Below are 13,255 nucleotides of genomic sequence, written 5' to 3' on the forward strand. Positions count from 1 at the left end.
ACTTTCGCCGCTGCACTTGGTTGAATTTCATTACTTCGTGATTATTACTAGAGGCTGTTTTTTTTTTCAAATCTCGAATTTTCTAATCTCATTTTTCGCATGAAGCGTTTCAATCCTCCTTCTTGACATTTTAACTGCACTAATTGAAAAGTTGATTCATTTAACTTTCTTATTCACAGTCCCAAATTAAATATCCATCTTAAGATGTATTCAGAAGAACTAACTATGGGGGCATCGAGCAAATGTTGCAGTTCCCTGATTTTTAATAATTGTGGAAATATATTTTTTAAACACTTGGCATGTACGGCCAATTTCCTTTGACATAACGTTGCGATCACGAAATCCTTCAAACTCAGCGCCATCACCTGAGATCGAAAAAATTAGACTTTTTTCTGACGTACTCACTACATTTATACTTATATAACGATATTTAGGTTACTCCATATAGCTTATACCTTCACTTACAGCACAGAAGCAGTTTATTTTTTATGTAGAATTTTGTACATTGCAATACCACGTAATTACTTGTGATTCAGCCCTGTGATTCAGCATGAAGACATACATAGAGACGGGAATGAGATAGTGCACATTGCATGTGGCTTGTTGTTAACGCCCATTTTTTTGATAGACTCGCTGGGCTACCAGTTTTGTATAGGTCACCATAGGTGTATGTGCAGATGTCTTGTATGTGTGCTTTCCTATTGCTGAGTCTATCAAAACTTCCACCGAATGACTAGCATTTAAGTCTGTCGCCCAAGCTAAGATCACTGGTTTCTCATTAAAGACGATATCTCTGTGCTCCAGTATCACGAAGATGTACAATAACACTGCCTAGAATTTAAGCGGCTGAACATGGTTCTTTCAGATGTACCCTTTCAATCAAGCACGTGAAACAACAGTGCGATAAACGATAGAAGCAAACAATTCTGTCGAGACCCTTTTCTACCAAAAGTCCGACTCCGCGATGCCAAGCACAAGCGTTTTCTTTGGTGGGTCGGGAATGGTGTGCCACGAGGGAAATGAGGCATAGAAAATGTGAGGAAAAAGGGTCATTATAGAGTGCACGCTTCTTTGATGGAACCAAAGAAAGCACCGCGTCTAGCTCTCGGCTTCCCAAAGAAAACGTTTTTTTTAATTCCTACCTCTCACGCATTTGAATAATTTATACCATTGCAATGCTTTCGGCTGAGGTATTGTATATATATATATATATATATATATATATATATATATATATATATATATATATATATATATATATATATATATATATATATAGTCCATTTACCACAAAGAGAATACTCCACGAGAACTGTGGGGGTTCCATTATTCTCACTAAGACCGCTACAAGTAGGAGCTATCCAAATTAAGAAGTGTGCCGCTTCTTCGCATGCAAAGCTCCCGCTTTTCCATTATTTCTGTGGGGTGTCCAGAGAATTCTGTGTGTAGGATCTTGAATAGGGTTATCGAGGCCCGTAAGGCCCATGAAGATAAATTTTCCATCTTTACTGAGTTTTTCTTTTTTTTGCGTGGGCAATTGGGACATGGTGACACAGAGAAGCAGGTAGAAGCGCGATTGTAATTACCATCTGATTCCTCTTAGTATCAAAAAAAAATGTGCCAAAAACGCCAGAACGCAAGGCGCCTATCGATCTAAAAAAACCTTGCTCACTCGTTTAAAGATACGGCAGAATTCAATGTTTTTTCAGCTTGTGACGTGAGAAAAACAAAACCTATAACCATTATAATCGCTGTTAACCAGGAATGAGTAACGTTCTGTAGCTCCGAATAAGTTGGTAACAGATTCGGAAGATCAGAAATAAGCGAGCATGAAGCCTCTGCGGGGACAGCCCGTACACTCAGCTAAATAGAGACAGTTATAGAAGCGCGGTGGTCGTGGTGGCGACGCATTCCTGGCCGCACGCTGAAACGGCCGATGTCGCTCAGACATCTGCTGGTCTAATGTGAATGGTTGGGGACGGCGAGCCGCGTCTGTTCGATAAGGGGTCGATGCACAGGGCGGCCCCGAATGTCCGACACTGCTGCTGTTGCTGCCGCTGCGACCGTTGTGCGGGCACGCGAGATAACGAACGGCGTTCAATGTGCCGTCTATTCGTAATGAGCGGCGCTGTGCATATATGGAGGGAAAACGACAATGTCCCAGGCGTATCGCGCGCACCGTTTATTACGGCGCGGATGATGATTCCGCGCGAAGTGGTACCCTCCTCAGCGGGAGAAAGCGGCACCCTGACCGTCTGGTCTCATTTGCTGCGCCTCATTCATGACGGTTAGAAAGGGGGGGAAAGTGCTAAAATGAAAGGAACGTTCGTATGCATGCACCCTTTTCGCTACCATTCGATTCGGGAATCTTCGTACGATCCGTGAAAGAAGATTGTCGCGGCGGACTTACAAACGCTGTACTTTAAAGGACGAAAGCCCACACATACGCAAAAATACTCACACACATACACACAGACGTGCATACGTGTACGCATACTGAAAGCTGTTTCCCTGCGTCATTCGCGAACAAAAATGACAGCTGTTTCTGCAGCGACAGGCGGTAAGCTGTGCCACCAGTCTTGACAATACTTTTCAAGGCAGCCGTTCGGTCGATGGAAGTTTCACCTCTGCACAACGGACCGTACATTCCAGGAATAGCATTTGAACTATCTATGGCTTTGATACTATGAATACTTTGCGGTCCAGTTTGCACGTCGCATTCATGATAGGCACACGATTTAGGTTATCAGTACCACAGCAGTAGAACTTCGATGAGGGGAATTTTAATAACGCGATGTAACCAAATAATTGCGTGGGGAATGCGATTCTCCCTGGCCGCTGGAGCTCGTCTGTGTTCAATCTCGTGTACCGGGAACCTGTAACCTGTCTTTAATGCACTTTCATTAACTATAACTGGATACCTATTGTTATTATAACAGAGTTGAACCTTTATCGAAAGAGCCACTGCAAGTCATTGCCTGGTAGACGTTCCTCACTATGCCAAATGTGCCAAATAATGTCTCCTCCTCCTCCTCCTATAACGAAGTTCAGTTAGTTGAATTCGTGCGCTGTAGAACACCTATTATTGACCCCCCTCCCCAACAAGAAAGGAAAAGAAGTTGCTAGAAGGCACAATGTTTTCGTTCGTTTTACCATACAGCTATTGATTGATATGTGAGGTCTAACGTCCTCAAACCACATGATTTTGAGAGACGCCGTAGTGGAGGCCTCCGGAAATTTCGAACAACTGGGGTTCTCTAACGTGCACCAAAATTAGAGCAGACGGGCCTACAGCATTTTCGCCTCCATCGAAAATGCAGCCACCGCAGCCGGGATTTGATCCCGCGACCTGAGGGTCAGCAGCCGAGTACCTTAGTCACTATAATAGACCACCGCGGCAGGGCTACCATACAGCCATGTTAGAGACAATTTGATTTGAAGAAAAAACGGATTCATGGTTTCAAAGCGGTTGCTCATTCGTCTTGCTCTGCTCTTTCCAGACTTTTTTTTTCTCAGTGATTCCGTTTGGTATGAGGTGAACCAGTGAGCTTTATGTCTGCAAAACGACAGCCGATCACTCATGACCTTTCATAATCATTCCATTTTCAGCACAAGTTCGTTTTACTTGTAGCCTGTATACTTATACGAAATTTAATCATATATGCAGAACTGCTTGTAAGAACAGAAGCAGTCAGCGAATATCGTCACGCTACACTACAGAAGACAGTCAGTCAATGACAAATGAATCATACGAGCAAAAAGTTTCGTAGATTCGGCTGATTATAAGACAGGCAGTGCATTGAAAATGCATACAAAACACAATATGATTCCTCATAAAAGATAATCAAACCGTTCTGTAACATTTATGGGCATTTAAGCGGTTGTCATACGAACACGCACGCATGCCACTTGAAGAACATACGTAATATACCATCAAGCGGTGTACTCACCAAAGTTCTGTTCGAGCTAAGATCCTGTTGTGGTAATTTTTTTATATTCTGGTAATTACTGATGCTCTGTGCGCGCATCTTTATTAGCCCTAGTTTCTGAGTGTAGTGTGCCATAACGCTCCAAGGTATCCCATGAACTGAAGCGATGAGTTCGGGACGTAGGTGCAACATTCTAATCTGGGATTAGTTTTTTTTTTTTGCTCTTCTCCGCGCCAATCAAACGCCGCCGAGTGGCTAATAATCACGCCGGCACGAATTACTGCGTTCGACGTCGAACAAGCCCGCGGGCTATCCGCGATGCTTCGTATTTGCTTCGCAGGCTACATCACGCTCACCGGGTGCGTCGCTAGAGCTCGGAGCATCACATAGGGAAATAACTCCCGACACAATTCAAGTAAAATTTGAGTAAACAAATAAAAAGACAAATTAAAAATCCGCATATAACATGCGAACTAAGTACCGATGTTCATTTCAAATGTATCTGGCTATGCAGCATCGAAGAAAAATAACTGAAAAACAACTAATGTGCCCGGTTCCCATCGTCCCTGAAATTATTGAGAGTGAATATTCGTCGTGTCAATAATAAGTCTATGCTACATTACGGGGCTATAAAACAACTCTGAAAGTTATACTGCTGCTGTTTTTTTTTTTAAGAATCGTTCTCTTAGGCTGCCGTGCTAGTGTGTGCTTTATTAGTTTTCGAGTTACGCAAGCGAAGATTCATGGGCTGTTTAACATCTTGCTGCACCTGGGGCGATTATCTACAGTGCATAGAAAGGCGTGAGCACGAACCTTTGTTCCGTTTCTGAGGCAAAAAGGAACAACGAGAACGAGTGCACCTGACAAACACGAATACCGTTTTTCTGTTTTGCACGATGCTGTACTGGGCTTCTCAACGCCCGTCTGTTGTCACCACGGCTCGTTTTCGACTTTTTCTCAGCAGAATCGCCAGACCGGAAGTACACTTGCATCGTTTTTAAATCTTGCATCGTTTTCCAGCAGGGATCGGGAGATTAAAGGCATCATAAACAGGCGAGCACATGCAAAAAAAAAAGGACTGAGCCCGTGGCTTTTCCCGGGTCTGATCCGGGTACCAAGCTCTACACAAAGGAAACAGTAGAAAATGCCGGTCATCCGACCCGCACCGACGGTGACACAGGGACTCTACGGCTCGGTCGGTAAGCCAGCCTATGTCCGAGGCTGTCTGAACACTGTGTGCAAACAAGTGTGGCCCTGGCAATGGCTCCGCGGAGAACTTTTTTTTTCCTTTTACTTCCTGTTGGCATTTTCTAAGACGAGTCAAACACTGAGAATGCCTGAGCCGTTGTGAGGGCAGAAAAGAAAGGTTGGTACATCAAGGTAAGCCGGTGGCATTGTTTCAGCTTCTTTCAAAGGCACCCAACACAAGGCCATCAAAGGAGGGCAGGCACCCGGCAAAAAGCTGGCCCAACTATTCGGGAACGAAAATACGAGCAATCGAGCAGCAACTCTCACGAAGAAATTGTTCTTTCCCGTGTTCCTCAGCCGCCAGTGAGCCCACGTGCTCTGGCGTTAAAGCGGAGAAGGAGCCACCAAAGCAATGACCTTATCCAGCCCCCTACTCTTTCGTCCATCGCGGCGCCATCTTAGTGCTTACTGGTGCTATGAAATGCGATCAATTGGCGAGGGAACACGAACCACTTTCCAAGAGGCCACCAGATGGTGTCGCCCCGTGCGCATGCCTCAATATGTTGTCCAGGAGGCCCATAGACAAAAACAAAAGACCCCTGCGAGAGCAGTTTTCAGCCCCTGCAGCCGTCCGTTCCCATTCTACCGGTGACTCCTAATAGGCCTTCTATTTTTTTCTTTTTCTTTGCGGTGAGCATCCACGAATGAACGTAGAGCCATGCGTTGTGGCATGAGTCACCTTTTCTCAAGCTATTCGCGCATTCGATAAGTGCAAGGTCATGTCTGCAGAACAAGGAATAGTTCACTAATCTCGTAACATGGTGGATTTTGCACTGATTAAGCAGTGAACTTATTGTGCTCCAAGTTTCAAGAAAAGGAAGAAAGCTCATAAGTGTAGCCACAGTCAAAGATCGTGCACACTGTCTTTCGCTAAAAGGTGCATACTGCAGAATAACCCAAACTCTCGTCACACTAAAAAATTTTTAGGGCAACAATACGACTGGAGTTAAACTGTAGTCGCGAATTCCTGTCGGCGATGTACAAGAAGTCGGGAATATTTTGCAACATCATATGCAGTGTTGTCGTTTTTTAGTCTTTTCAACGCATTTCATAAATCTGTGACTCCAGAAAAAACTCTGAATCCTTCCTCGTGAAAATTCTTGTGGTGGTGTAAGTTGTAGCGTATGTGTTGGTTTTGTCGCAGTAAAACGATGGTGGTGTCATATAACAATTACGCAGACGGCAACAATGTGGGGCAGTTAAGAGAAATATTTATTTATTGAATCAATAAAAACGAGAGCCGTTTACGGAACGAGCAAAAGGTGGTGTGTCCGAAAGCTACATTTGCAAACAAACCTAAAACAATTAACGGCTAGCTGCTTAATTAAAGCATGGCCTAATTTATGGCATATGGTGTGACGTTAATGTTAAGGAGGCAAAAGGTTATAAGGCCTTGCCGCAGCGCAGCTATTACGCTAGAGTTTGGTGCATTCTCTTCGGGGGGCGATAAATACCGTGACACACCACATAATGCGTATGCTAACACACACAAAGATAAGGGGAACATAACCTCATGCTCAAATACGAGCGCGGTTGTGCAACGGAAAAATTCTGAGTGGATACAAAAAATGTGCTTTTTTGCAGGAACCTTGGCCCCTTATACAACATTCGTAATATTACACGGGCTTAACGGCTATTTGTAAGTGTACAGTTGATCTACGGCGGTGACATTTACGTTCGATTAGGGTGGCGCCTTCCTTGCACTAATATTACACACGGTGTTTTGCATGTGTCCTATCTAAAAAAAAAAAAAAACGCCAGGCCTGGTCGGAAGGCGTAGTATAGTCGCAGCGGAAGCTAGAAGAGCGGCCTTCCACAGCCTTTTCTAAACACTTATTTGGTAACTGCTGCAAGCACACTTGCTGGGTACCCACTACGGCATTATTAATAATAATTTTTAGGTAGTAGACCAGCATTTGCTATGCTATTTTTCGTCATTCTTCTGAGAAGCGTGGTATCTGCTGCACTTGCAAGGAATTTTGTGCCAGTTGTTCGTGCATTGGCTGACGACAATGAGGAAATCTGCCTGAAGTGAGTATACGCCACAAATAATAGGGGAACAAGAACAAGCTTTCGTAATGGGTTGGAGAATTGGACGGCCCACTCGTTACGCTATTCGCATTGTGCGACGACTGGCTGTTCTTTTGCTGTTTTAAAACGCTTTATCAGTCGTGTTACCGCGATTGCGTTCCCGACATCAAGTTGGGTTAAAGCAAGTTTGCCAACAAGTTGCGAACACCAGCGTAGCTCACTGATAGAATACTGGACCGGCACCTAGCGGACCCGGGTTCGGGCCCCAGTGTGTCATTGACTCTGAGTTTTTTTCCTCTAATTTCGTGCGTTGTAGTTACTAACGCTGGCGGCGTAGGACAGCCGTAGCAGCGCGTGACCCGAATTTCAGTCTCATAACAGCTTTCGCTGTAAAACAATTGTAACATTGGCTAACGTCTCGTAGCTGCACAGCGGGCTACTAGGGACGCGGTCGTTGAAGGCTCCTGCTTATTTTATACTCTTTTATGTCAATTATCGTGCACTGGAAGCACAATATGCAAGTTTTTTTTTATTAATAGCATTGGGTTCTCAGTGAAATGTGTGGTCGCCGCAACAAAAAAAAATGAAGCCAGGAACTTGAATCAGACTGCTATAATGACAGAACGTGGAACGCTGTCGGGAGCTGAGACTATTTTTAAATATCTTACGCGTTTCACTTTTGTTCCACAACGAGCAGCAGAAAAGGCACCGTGGGGCGCGTCGGAACACTTTAGTATTCGCTTTGTGGCAAATATCTGCGAAATAAGGCGGAAAAATGAACGAGTTGTTGTAGTTTAGATGACAAATAGGTTTTTGAATAGTGTGAGCACACAGTAGCGGGCCCTTACAATTGAATTATTGCTATAGCAACCTTTCACCCAGCACCGTTGGACCTCAGTGCGTTGTCGCATCAGACGCTTGTACAATGGGGAACTTACTCATACAAGCCTCAGAGCTCCGCCGAATGAATCTCCGAAAGAAACGCGTGATGTCCCTGCTTTAAGGCTAATATATTTAAGGAGCGCAGCCCAGGGAACAATTCGCCGACTGCACTGACTAATTTTAGCAAAACTAAATGACCGTAAATTATCCTTGCAACGTGACAACAAGAATAGCACGTGCAGCTTTGGGCCCCTTTGAAAGAATGACCGAATAAGGTGCTTGCATAATACTGGGTGCAGTTTTCTTCCCCCTTTCACTTATCCCCTATGTAGAGTAGCAGGCTAGAGCGAACTAGCTCAGGCCGACCTCTCTGCCTTCTAATAAATTCTCACTCTCTTTCACTGGGTGCAGTGTGACACTGACGTACTTTCTCTGTGTAGCAAATAATTGAATGCAACTCGTATGCACGGGAGCAGTGACGAACACGTGTGATTCTGAAAACGGCCTAGAGGTCGATGAAAGCGCGTTAGCAGTAAAAAAATGAATTAACATGAGCGGAAAGCTTTGTGTGCCGCACCGATGTTGTCGTACGTGAAATGAAATCATGGTCGACGTGACTGACTAATCCTAGTGTCCGCCTTCCTGTTCGCTTTAACGTCGTTAAACTTTTAGTAAAAAAAAGTATGTGCACTTCTCAAGGCACATTAGCATAAAACTGATCTTCAAAGTTCAGCCGCGTGCAAGGTGAAAGCACGTACACGCAGGAACAGTGGTCAAATATCAACTGGTCCTGTGTGAATGCGTGTTTTCTTGTGTATGTTCATTTTTAAGGTTGATTAACTCTGCAAGATGTCACACCCGCTTGCCAAGATCAAAGCATCGACAAATTCAATTTGACATGAGCAATAGCTTTTCAGCTTTAGCAGTGACGTTTACACACTTTTACACTGATACAACGTGGCATATGAAGCATATACCGCCGCAAAAATAAGATGTCACTAAAAATAAAACGTTGGCGTGAAGAGAGAGATAGAGGAGACAACAGAACGGCAAACACGGGGTGCAGCAATCAACAAAAAAACTGAGGCAAATGAAATAAAATCACTTGCGGAGTTAAGATCACGACCATTTATTCTCTTTAACCCCCACATTACGAAGTTGACCTTTTCACGCATGCCTTCAGCTTCTGTTTGGACCAAGGTAGTTGCTCCAGTGAATTCACTACTCTGGTCTTTCTTTGTTTCTCTTTCTAACAAATCGTTCACCACTGGAAGATATGTCTACGTGTTATGTATACGTGTTAATGACGTCCAAAGAGCGCTCATTCACAATAAACAATGTGCAGTGCACATTATTGGTTGAGCGATTTCATTCCTAGCTTTATATGCTATTTAAGAGCTTGTATTGAGATTGTAATAGCGTTTTTGTTGAAAAATAAACAAACAAATAAGCATTTTCATTCATGCTCTCACTCCCGCTTTACGTGCAACATGGCGTTTCCTGTGGGCGAGAAAAAACACTCTGGGTGGAACAATCTGTTACCGCTAATGTTGTACTAACAACAAAATAAAACAATGTGCCCAGTGAAAAAAAAATGAACAAAGCAGAAAGGAGAGAAACATTTAGTCAGCGCCACGTGGAACATGAAAACTAAAAGCATAAGTAAAAGCGTCTTTTCAGGGTCAGCGGGAGCAATAAAGACACCACACGAAGACACCAGCAGGTCGAGAATGAATTGGAGCCGCAGTATAGCGACAGATGTATCGAACGAGTCCTTGGGAACATGGTCTCGGTGCAAGCACAGCAAAGTTGAAAGGATAGGTATAAAAAAAAATATTACACAAAACATTGGATCAACAGCTTTGTTCATCTAGAAGCGTAATTGCCATTAACCATAGCACGTACTCACCGACACATAAAAAGCAAAATAAGTGGGCAATGAGTCTACGGTGACAAACGTTATAGAACACTAGGGGCACTTTAGCTTGTCCAGGGATCAGAAAAGCCCCCTAATGTCATTCGTGCGACCCGCGTGGCTGCAGGGCCTTCAACTACAGCACGGCGAACGATGAACATGGCGGCACTTTCCGGCCAGCCTGCTGGAACAGCGAACTCGGATTATCGTGAAACGAGCATCATTTTCTCGAGTGGCATTCTGCCGTCGCGGCGCGATCAACAAGGCCAGCAAGGAAACGGCGAACCCGCTGTGCGCTGCCTTGCCTCCGCCCGTTGGCAGGTGCCCCCGATATAGGGTTCTTGATTTACACGTCGCTGCTATATTATATTGGGTCGCTCACTGCTCTCCACGCGTGCTCCGCGAAGGGACGATTATGATCGCTTGGAGGCATTGCAGAGCGAGGCCCGTGTGGTTCGCGGCTGCCAGCTCCCTCACAGAAGGGAGACGGTATACAATACGGGAAAACGCCGCGTGAGTCCTTTGAAGGCATGCCATGCGCGAACCACCGCAAGTTGACTCCGCTCGTTTCTCTGGCTTCCTTCTTTTCCTCTTTCTACTTTTTCTTCTTTTGTTACCCGGTGTGAGCAGCGGTGCGTGCTGTCTGGTTACATTGTACAGATTTCTTCCAACGCAATCCGAGATCGGAAGCTGAAACTCCTATATTGGCGACTCGTTTCTCCCGGCGCCTGTTTTTTTTTTTTGTTATTGTTGACTTCATTTTAACTTCGTGCTTTCCCAAAGAGCGTGCCCGAGGACGGGAAAAAGTAATATTTCTTTTGAGGATTTGGTCTTTCGTGATAATCAACGTTGAGGGCGCAGTGCGATCTCTCAAGCCGTTGTTGTAGATTAGCTACAACGGTTTTCGTCGCGCAGTAAACATATAAAGAGTTAAGTATGTACAACAAAACCATTCTCCTCCACCAGCGACGTTGAAGCTTGTGCCCTCTTACGCCTCTACCACGGTATTTCGGCGGTGCAAGTGCGCGCTGGTGATCTCCCACGCCTCCCCCCCCCCCCAAAAAAAAAAAAACGCTCTGGAACAAAACGTGGGGCAGGGCTTTAGACTTTCGAGGGTGATCTCTTCAACGGCGTTATTGTCGGCGAGCTCACCAGCTTTACTCGAAAATCCACTTCAAACAAAACGGGGCGCCGTTCCGAAGTAGACAGAAAGAATCATCTTGGCTGGCCGAAAACCACGGAAAGTTATTCGGCTACACGAAAAAGAAAGTGAAACGGGCGGGCAACGACGTGGAACTCTGGGAGCAAGAATAAAACCGGGGTAAATGTGAATACTGCTGTGGTGGGGATGGCACGAGGAAAGCGGACGAGGAGGTACCCGGCAACGGGGACCTGAAGGGAGGAAACCGGAAGCAGAAACAATCAGAAACGGGCCGCCATATCGAAGATAGATGGGTCCCCGCTCGAGGCTAACAGCGTCCAGAAAACGGGCGCGACAGGACTATGATCTACTGGAGAACCTAAAAACATACGTCAACCATTCTAGCGTGTATTTCTTATAGCATTCTCGGGCCGCGCTCGCCTTCTAGAATCAGTTTGTGGTTCACTGCTACTGGTTGAGATTTTTTTTTCGACATCTCTCCCCCCCCCCCCCTTTTTTTTTACTACTCTCAGTGTATCGTTCAGCTTGCTTCGTTCGCTGTGTTTGGTTCTCGTTTGTGGGTTCGCCCACCTCAAGACTCCGTTCAACGCTGTTATAAAAAATAAGCAAAAAAGAGAGAGAGCGAGAGAAATAGAAGGACATAGAGAGGAGCAGCCTGAGAAATCGAATCTTGCTTCTGCATTGCTTTGACCTCGGTTTGGTTGTCGTAGCTGCGGCTGACTTGAGGCTTAATGGAGAAAAAAGACGTGTGACCAATGTTTATACGGTGTGTGATCTGTATATCTGTCGACTGGAATTGCGAGAATTGTGTGATATTACCAATGACTGGGTTCAGTTAGATACGCCTTCTACTTTCTTCCCACTTCGAGAATATTGGACCTGTAGTAGAGCAAAAAGAAGCACCCTTAGGCGAACCACGTAAAACATGTCACTATATTTTCTACAGCGCGTCGCCATCTTGAGCAGTGCTGGCATCTTCCGCCAGGCCGGGAAAATCTGACATGCTCGTGCCAGCTGAAAGATTTAAACCACAATTAACGTTGCGCCACTTAGGCGAGCCACATAGAACAGCTGTCACTATATTTTCTACAGCGCGTCGCCATCTTGAGCAGTGCTGCCATCTTCCGCCTGGCCGGGAAAATGTGACATGCTCGTGTCGCAGCTGGCTGTAGAGGCTACCGGCTTTGCGTTCGTGAGTTTTTACACGTGCATGGGTGACATGCGTGTATGTTTGGGACTATGCACCTGCGTGTTAACACATCACTGCTAAAAAGAAGAAAATTTTTCAGCCGACAGTCCCTCAACGCTCAGTGCTTTCAAATGAACCGACAATTGGCAGACAAACATTCGGAGGACGCTTGATATTGGCCTTCACGCGAAGTGCGACTCCATTGGCATCCCCTTCTCAATCGCTATCATGGCTTCGCTTTCTTATCTCAGAATTCCTACTGCAAGTACAATTACGAAGTGCCATACACGTCATAACTTTTCTTCCTGCAAATGGGTGAAAACCCACCACACACCCTTGTGATAGCATGCGCAATAAAATGTATATGTTTGGTCTTTCTTCAATAAATTTCTCACTTGAAAGTCAGTGCTCGTGCTGTGCTCCTTCTTTCACTCTGTTTCCATTTTTGGTGCTGTTTACCTCGATCAGCAAAGAATCGTTACTAACTTGCGTAGTTTTCAACAGTACTCAGCCGTAAAGACGCTCTCAATTTCACAGCTGCGAACTTTCTCAATAGTATTGTTGGTAACAATGATTAATTATGCTTCTGCACTTTGAAATCAGTGGGTCTCCACACCAAGCAGTCGTCGCGCAGCTCGTATGCTCTGACGCCTCGTACGATTCTACGCTTCGCTTCCGTCACACAATATTAAATGCGTAAGAAAAAGATATATATATATATATATATATATATATATATATATATATATATATAGATAGATAGATAGATAGATAGATATATATATATAAATATATACGGCTTTAACCTCCCGTGATCGCATCCTTAACTTGTGGTGGACCAAAATTAGCAGGGAGGCGTGAAGGGGTACGACGATTGCGACTGTCTCGTCATGACAAGA

General features: G+C 44.8%; 1 protein-coding gene across 1 annotated transcript in view; it reads left to right on the forward strand.

Annotated features, from left to right (window-relative positions):
- Window positions 1–13,255, forward strand: part of LOC119177056 (neuropilin and tolloid-like protein 1) — a 460,939-nt gene that overhangs the window by 197,612 nt on the left and 250,072 nt on the right. The gene's annotated exons all lie outside the window — the stretch shown is intronic.

This window comes from Rhipicephalus microplus, chromosome X (assembly GCF_043290135.1).
Source record: "Rhipicephalus microplus isolate Deutch F79 chromosome X, USDA_Rmic, whole genome shotgun sequence".
Classification (NCBI taxonomy): domain Eukaryota; kingdom Metazoa; phylum Arthropoda; class Arachnida; order Ixodida; family Ixodidae; genus Rhipicephalus; species Rhipicephalus microplus.